The following is a 6,000-nucleotide window of genomic DNA, read 5'->3' as shown; positions in this document are numbered from 1 at the left end:
CAGCAACAAAGCCTTTCTTGGGACAGCTTCTTCACCATTTGCCACCTGTGTCACAGCAGAGGGCAGGGGCACCTGAATGAAGGCCTCCAATTATCACTGAAACACACTGGCAGAGTAGGCAGACTCTCCAGCACCCAGGTCCCAACTCACGTACTCCAGCTCCATATAAATGAAGGCTCCTTTTCAGATCTGAAAACTCAAGAACCTCACAGAAAGTGCATAATTTATGTCTTGATCACACACTATGGATGTCTCATTGTGGGAAAAATGAGGTTAAGACTTATCTCTGATCCCCACTCACTTTTCAGATGAGAGTTTGTCATCTACGAATGACAAAAAGAAATGTCCTTTGATTAAAAAGGGCTAGAAAATATTAGTCACAAAATCTTGGTCGTGTCTAACGACGGAGACAAGCATTCAAGCAAACAGAAAAGTATCTTCAGTTTGTTCAGTCAATCAGTAAAGATACCGTGAGAGTGACGGAACAAACATCCTCTTATCAATGGTTCACTGAAGGCCAATGGAACATTCTTTTTTTAAAAAACAAAACTTCACACTAACCACAAGCAAAGTTTGAATGTAAGCTCACGAGAACTAGTACCATATACAGCATCACATGCTGTGACATTCTAACAGTAAAGGAGATGAACTGGGTGCTTTAAGAAAAAATCAAGATTACTTTAATACAAGGGTTTTCAGAAACATCCCCCTCCAAGTGCTGCTCCTTCCACCACCAGAAGACACCTAGATCCCAACAGTGTGGAATTTGCACCTGTCAGATTTTAAACAGAAGCAAACAATTTCATCAGAAACCACAATAAAATCCCAATACCCTGCAGGATATTGTGGTGAGTACACAACCTTTCGACAGTTGTTGAACACCTTCCCTCTGGAAGTCCAGCTGGTGTTTATCTTGTCTATCTTCTGAAAGCAATTCTTAGTCACTTTCAACAGTGACTTTTGAATATTTGGGAAAGACTTGACAGATGGATGTCCATAATGATATGCTTTCATTGTATTTCATTGTTATACTATCTTTTATTCTATCTGTTCCAGGATCACTCATGATGAAGGGCAGGGTATACATTCTTATAAATAAATAACATTTAATCAAAACCTGCCTAGACAGGCAGAGGGGGTGTTTTTTGTTTGTTTTTAAGAGAGCAAACGTTCAAGATTTCTAAGCAGGCTTCCTCCACAGGCCAGCTCATTGATGCCTATAGGCATCCTTTCTATAAAATTCTCCATGCAAAATCTATTTTCAGACAATAAATAACCGCTAAACAGAAGTCAGTCTACTAGAACAATAGTGGCCAATTCAATATAATGGAATCTGAAGCACCAAATGCTATTTAAATGGTGGGGTGTTCTTCCTTCCCCTCCTCAGCAAATAAATATCTTACAGGTTCATGTGGCCCCAGCACATTTGTGCTTCTGTTGAAGATACATCAAGGCATGATGGAAGAATTATGTCAAAGAAGTTAATTCTTTTCTCTCTCGCTCGCTTTACAGTTGTTTGGAAGCAACTGTTTGCAAGACTGAAAACAGACTTGTTCCCAAGTGTGTCAGTCAGTGGGGGAAAAGAGAGACTGGAATGTAACACAGGGTTGGGTAATGTGGTACTCCTCCAGATGTTTTCACCTACAACATTAGCCCTAGCTAGCATGGGTCAGCTAGCATGAAACCCTTGTGTTTCTGCAGATCCAGTTACTTAGTTATTTACATCAGCTAGAATGACAATTGCTTGTCAGTGAAAGCTAAAGCCTCTGAAAACAAGGTTTGGGATACTTCCTTTCAGGGAAAATTCTCTCACCAGATCAGAACATCATTTGGTCAGTAAAGTTCAGACAAATTCGTAGAAAAATGGTTTCCATGGCTCAAGTATGCACAGACAAATTGTCAGGAACATCCAGATCCCAACAATATAGTATTATTTTTGAAGATTAAGTGAGATATCTACATGATGTTCTTATTGGCAAAGGGTTCACTAAATTACATATTCACATTATTGTTCCTGGATCTTAACAAAGTAGTCATGATATTAACCATTATATGTAAATATTTTTTTCTGGGAAACACCCAATAAATACTGTTATATTGTATTGATTTTCATAATAATATGAGTTTTTAAAACATAAACGCAGCTATCAAGCTTTACAACTAAATACAGGTGAGTAAAGTTTCTTGTTCATTTATGATGTTTGTATATTTCATTTCTTCATACATTCATTTTATCCACTCGACAAAGGGTTTTTAATCCATGATGTGTATCTTGGAACCTGCTATTCTGTTTGTTTCTTGTTTGTTTACCTGTGTTATTGGATGTTCTTGGTTATTGGAAATAAAAGTTTGTGTTGTTTTTAAAGTGAACTCTGTGAAGAAGCCCTTTGCGAAATCTATCCCAAGGAGAATTGTACAGGGAATATGCAGTATATGATAAACAATCTCTTCTACCTCTCTCTGGCCCCAAGTACATAAACAATGTATAGATATTCCAGCATATCTCCCATCTAAATATGCTGTGGGCATAGTTTGAAATCTCAAAACTGTAAATGCCTTCCTCATTGCATCAACGGATAATTTTTAAAAAGGTAATCTGGAAGACCAATAACAAATTTCAGATAGTAGTAAAATTACAAAAATTGCACAGTTTGGGGATGATATCTAGCTAAGAATAGGCTCCACTCCTTATTTTTAATACGACTGTATTACATTTTAATGGGGACTATAGGGATAGCAACCTTGAGGACATCAACAGTCTGTCAATCATAATGGTTTCACATTTGTTGGCCCAATTTAGTACAGATTGGTAAATGGTTTACTCCAAATAATATTTTTGGGGCAACCTTATATCTGGCATATATTGCAATTTCAGCTAATATAGAAGCAAGACAGCAGGGACTCTGGACAAAATGGAAAAGAACCCAACCTCAAATGTCATCATGACAATGGGAGTGCCATATGGGAAGTTCAAGAGTGACCTCTAAAAGAAATTTTGAATGCTTTCCAATTTGTCAATGCTTATCCAATCCCACACTTCTGTGGCATACACCACTTGTGGGATTATCTCCACACACCTCCCCCCCCCAAAAAAACCTCTTGAGGGCAGGGGACACTAGATTATCATCTCAGTGAAGAGCAAAGTTTAATCTGTCCCAGAAGCAGCTCGCTGGGTAAGGCCTAGCTGCTATGCTAGCTTTTCGACAAGTGGGTCACTGTTGGATACTGGAAGGGAGATGGGTAAGGTGACAGGGATGTCAGGGCAGTGCAAACACTGGCAGGAATGCTGGACTGACTCCGCTGGTGCATTTGCACTGCACTATAACTGCCCCGCCACTCCACTCCCCCTCCCAGTAAGCAACAGCATCCCACCTGCCAGGAAGCTAGCATAGTGGCTCCACCCCACCCAGGAAGCAGCTTCTGATATGGCCTTAGTTACTTGTAGAGTTGAAAGTCTTGTGAACTCCAGATAACCACCCAAAGTTATGGCTGTGATTAAGCTGAATTCCCAAACACTTAAAATCCGTAACTTGTTCTATATTAAAAAATGTAAATGTACTGCTTTGAAGTCGATTCCAACTTATGAAGACCCTATGAATAGGGTTTTCATGAGGTTGAGAGGCAGCGACTGGCCCAAGGTCACCCAGTGAGCTTCATGGCTATGTGGAGATTCAAACCCTGGTCTCCCAGGTCATAGTCCAACACCTTAACCACTACACCACACTGGCTCTCATTGTTCTATATTAATATTATCAATTTTCCACTTACATAGTTGTGGTCTTTTAGCAGACAGAATGACCTTGACTTGAACATAATTCAAAGTAAGAAATTCCCTATTGCAAAATAGTGCAAGGTCTCAGAGAAGATACTTCACAGTACATAAGAACATAAGAACATAAGAAGAGCCTGCTGGATCAGGCCAGTGGCCCATCTAGTCCAGCATCCTGTCCTCACAGTGGCCAACCAGGTGCCAGTAGTAGTACATGGGCCATTCCCATCTACATCATGCAACAGAGAGAGCTTGTAGTCAAAAACTGTAGTAGAAAAATACTCGCTTTGGGGGACTTTTAAGAGTAAAGTTGGCTTCTGTGTGCTTCCATTCTCAGAAGATGGGAAACAATGAGTAACAGTGCAAGAGATTTCTTTTGCATTCTTAACTCAAACTGGCATTAAATTCTCCTTGTAGACCCAGAGTCAGCTGAATGAGCCCAGTCCTTGTGGGACTCAGTGATGCCAAGGTGAATGGAGTGTCTTCAGGCCTTTGTTATCAAAAAGAGTTGTATGAAAAAGAAGAGAGGGCAGTGAGGCACACCTTTCAGGAAGCACAAATAAGCCCTTTGTTCTACAAGCACCGCAAGCCATAAATATTTGCTTAACACCTGTTGCATTTGTTCACAGTTTTATGTTCCAGGGACAAAAATGTCTCTTTTTTAACAACACACTATGATAAAGGAAAATGTTTCCGCTCATTTCAGCACAAAGCTTTATGCCCCAGTGTGTCAGATGCAAACATATATAAAATAGGTATCAGGCATGGTTGAGAGACCACAGTGTTGTGCATCTAAGTCCAGTCCCCCCATTATTTTTATGTATTAGACCATATTATTCTTTTGCACCAATGAGATGCCATCTCCCTTCTACTAGTGCCTTCCCTCCTTTCCTCTTGTAAACTCATAACACTTGTTTTACTTTATACCACCAAATAGCTGTTCACAGTAAAGCAAAGGACACAGTGGCAATGAGCCAATCTGGCAGAATTATCTTAACCTGTAAGAATGGCCAGGCCAAGACATTTTTGCTTCCTGAGACAAAGGATAAGTTGGTGCTAGGAACAGGAACGTAATTTGGTTCAGTTTGCATTTAAAGCCAAACCTAACTAATTTGCACTCTCCAAAGCAATGCACAAATAGAAACACAACCATCCTTCAAAGTTTGCATTTTTCTGAATTTTGCAATGCAGTTCTCCAGCTGAGTAAAATTGCACTGTGTATATTAGGCAAAATTGCATACAAAACAGTGTATATTAGGAGAAATTTACTCTAAAATGCTAATGAATTTTCATGAGGACATTCCTTTTAAAAAAAAATCAGAAACTGATGTGGAATTGTGGAGGTCTCAACTTAAGACTGGAAAAATGAAAAATTGAGAGCAACTGAAATGGACAGATTTGCCCATCACTAGTTGGCACCCAATTTACTTCACCAACAAATAACTAGCCAGACCAGCAGCTGAACCCGACATCAACACTTAATATGGGACAACCTCCTCCACTGTACCTGAGGGCAGCAGATTAGCTTAGGGCACACAGGGCACACACAGCTCCCTCTTCCAACTCTTTGCCAACCCCACCACCACCACCAAGCAGCTATCTCTTCCCAACTAATGGTAAGGCCTGTGCATTCCCAGTAAACTAGAAACCACATTTACATGTTTACTAGGCACTTAAATGAGCATTTTGCCCCTAGGAGTAGCTGATCTCATTGACCCATCATGTTCCAGGTCTTCATCTGCATAGATCCTCTGATTATCTTCAGCACAGACAGAATGAGAGCATTGTAGGAGTAATCCACAAGGAGGTAGCAGAGGAATTGGTTCCTCCCTGTACTGTTCCTGCTCAGAGAGATAGAGAGAGATACCTCCACACATTTAGAACTCTAACATAAAAAGTGAGACAAATGAGACAGTGAGAGAGTAGGGTCATCCTTTTTAAGCACAACTTTAGATACCATGGGTTAAGGCATGATTTAAGATAAGCTTAGTCATAAGTCAATCCCATAGGAAACTATGGGGCATAAATTCTTTGTAACTGATTCATTCCATTGGGTTCAATGGGATTCAATCACAACTAACTTTAACTGAAGCAGGGCCCTTTATACTAACAGTGGGCTTTTTCTCTGAGTGCCGACTGATCCTCATGGAGTTGAAACAGCACTATCTATCCACACACAAGAGGGAAGTATCAGTAGGCCTGGGGGAACTCCAAGATTTGGAGGAGTACAA

The sequence above is a fragment of the Rhineura floridana genome, chromosome 6, assembly GCF_030035675.1.
Source record: "Rhineura floridana isolate rRhiFlo1 chromosome 6, rRhiFlo1.hap2, whole genome shotgun sequence".
NCBI classification, from domain to species: Eukaryota; Metazoa; Chordata; class Lepidosauria; order Squamata; family Rhineuridae; genus Rhineura; species Rhineura floridana.
This window is presented reverse-complemented; position numbering follows the sequence as displayed.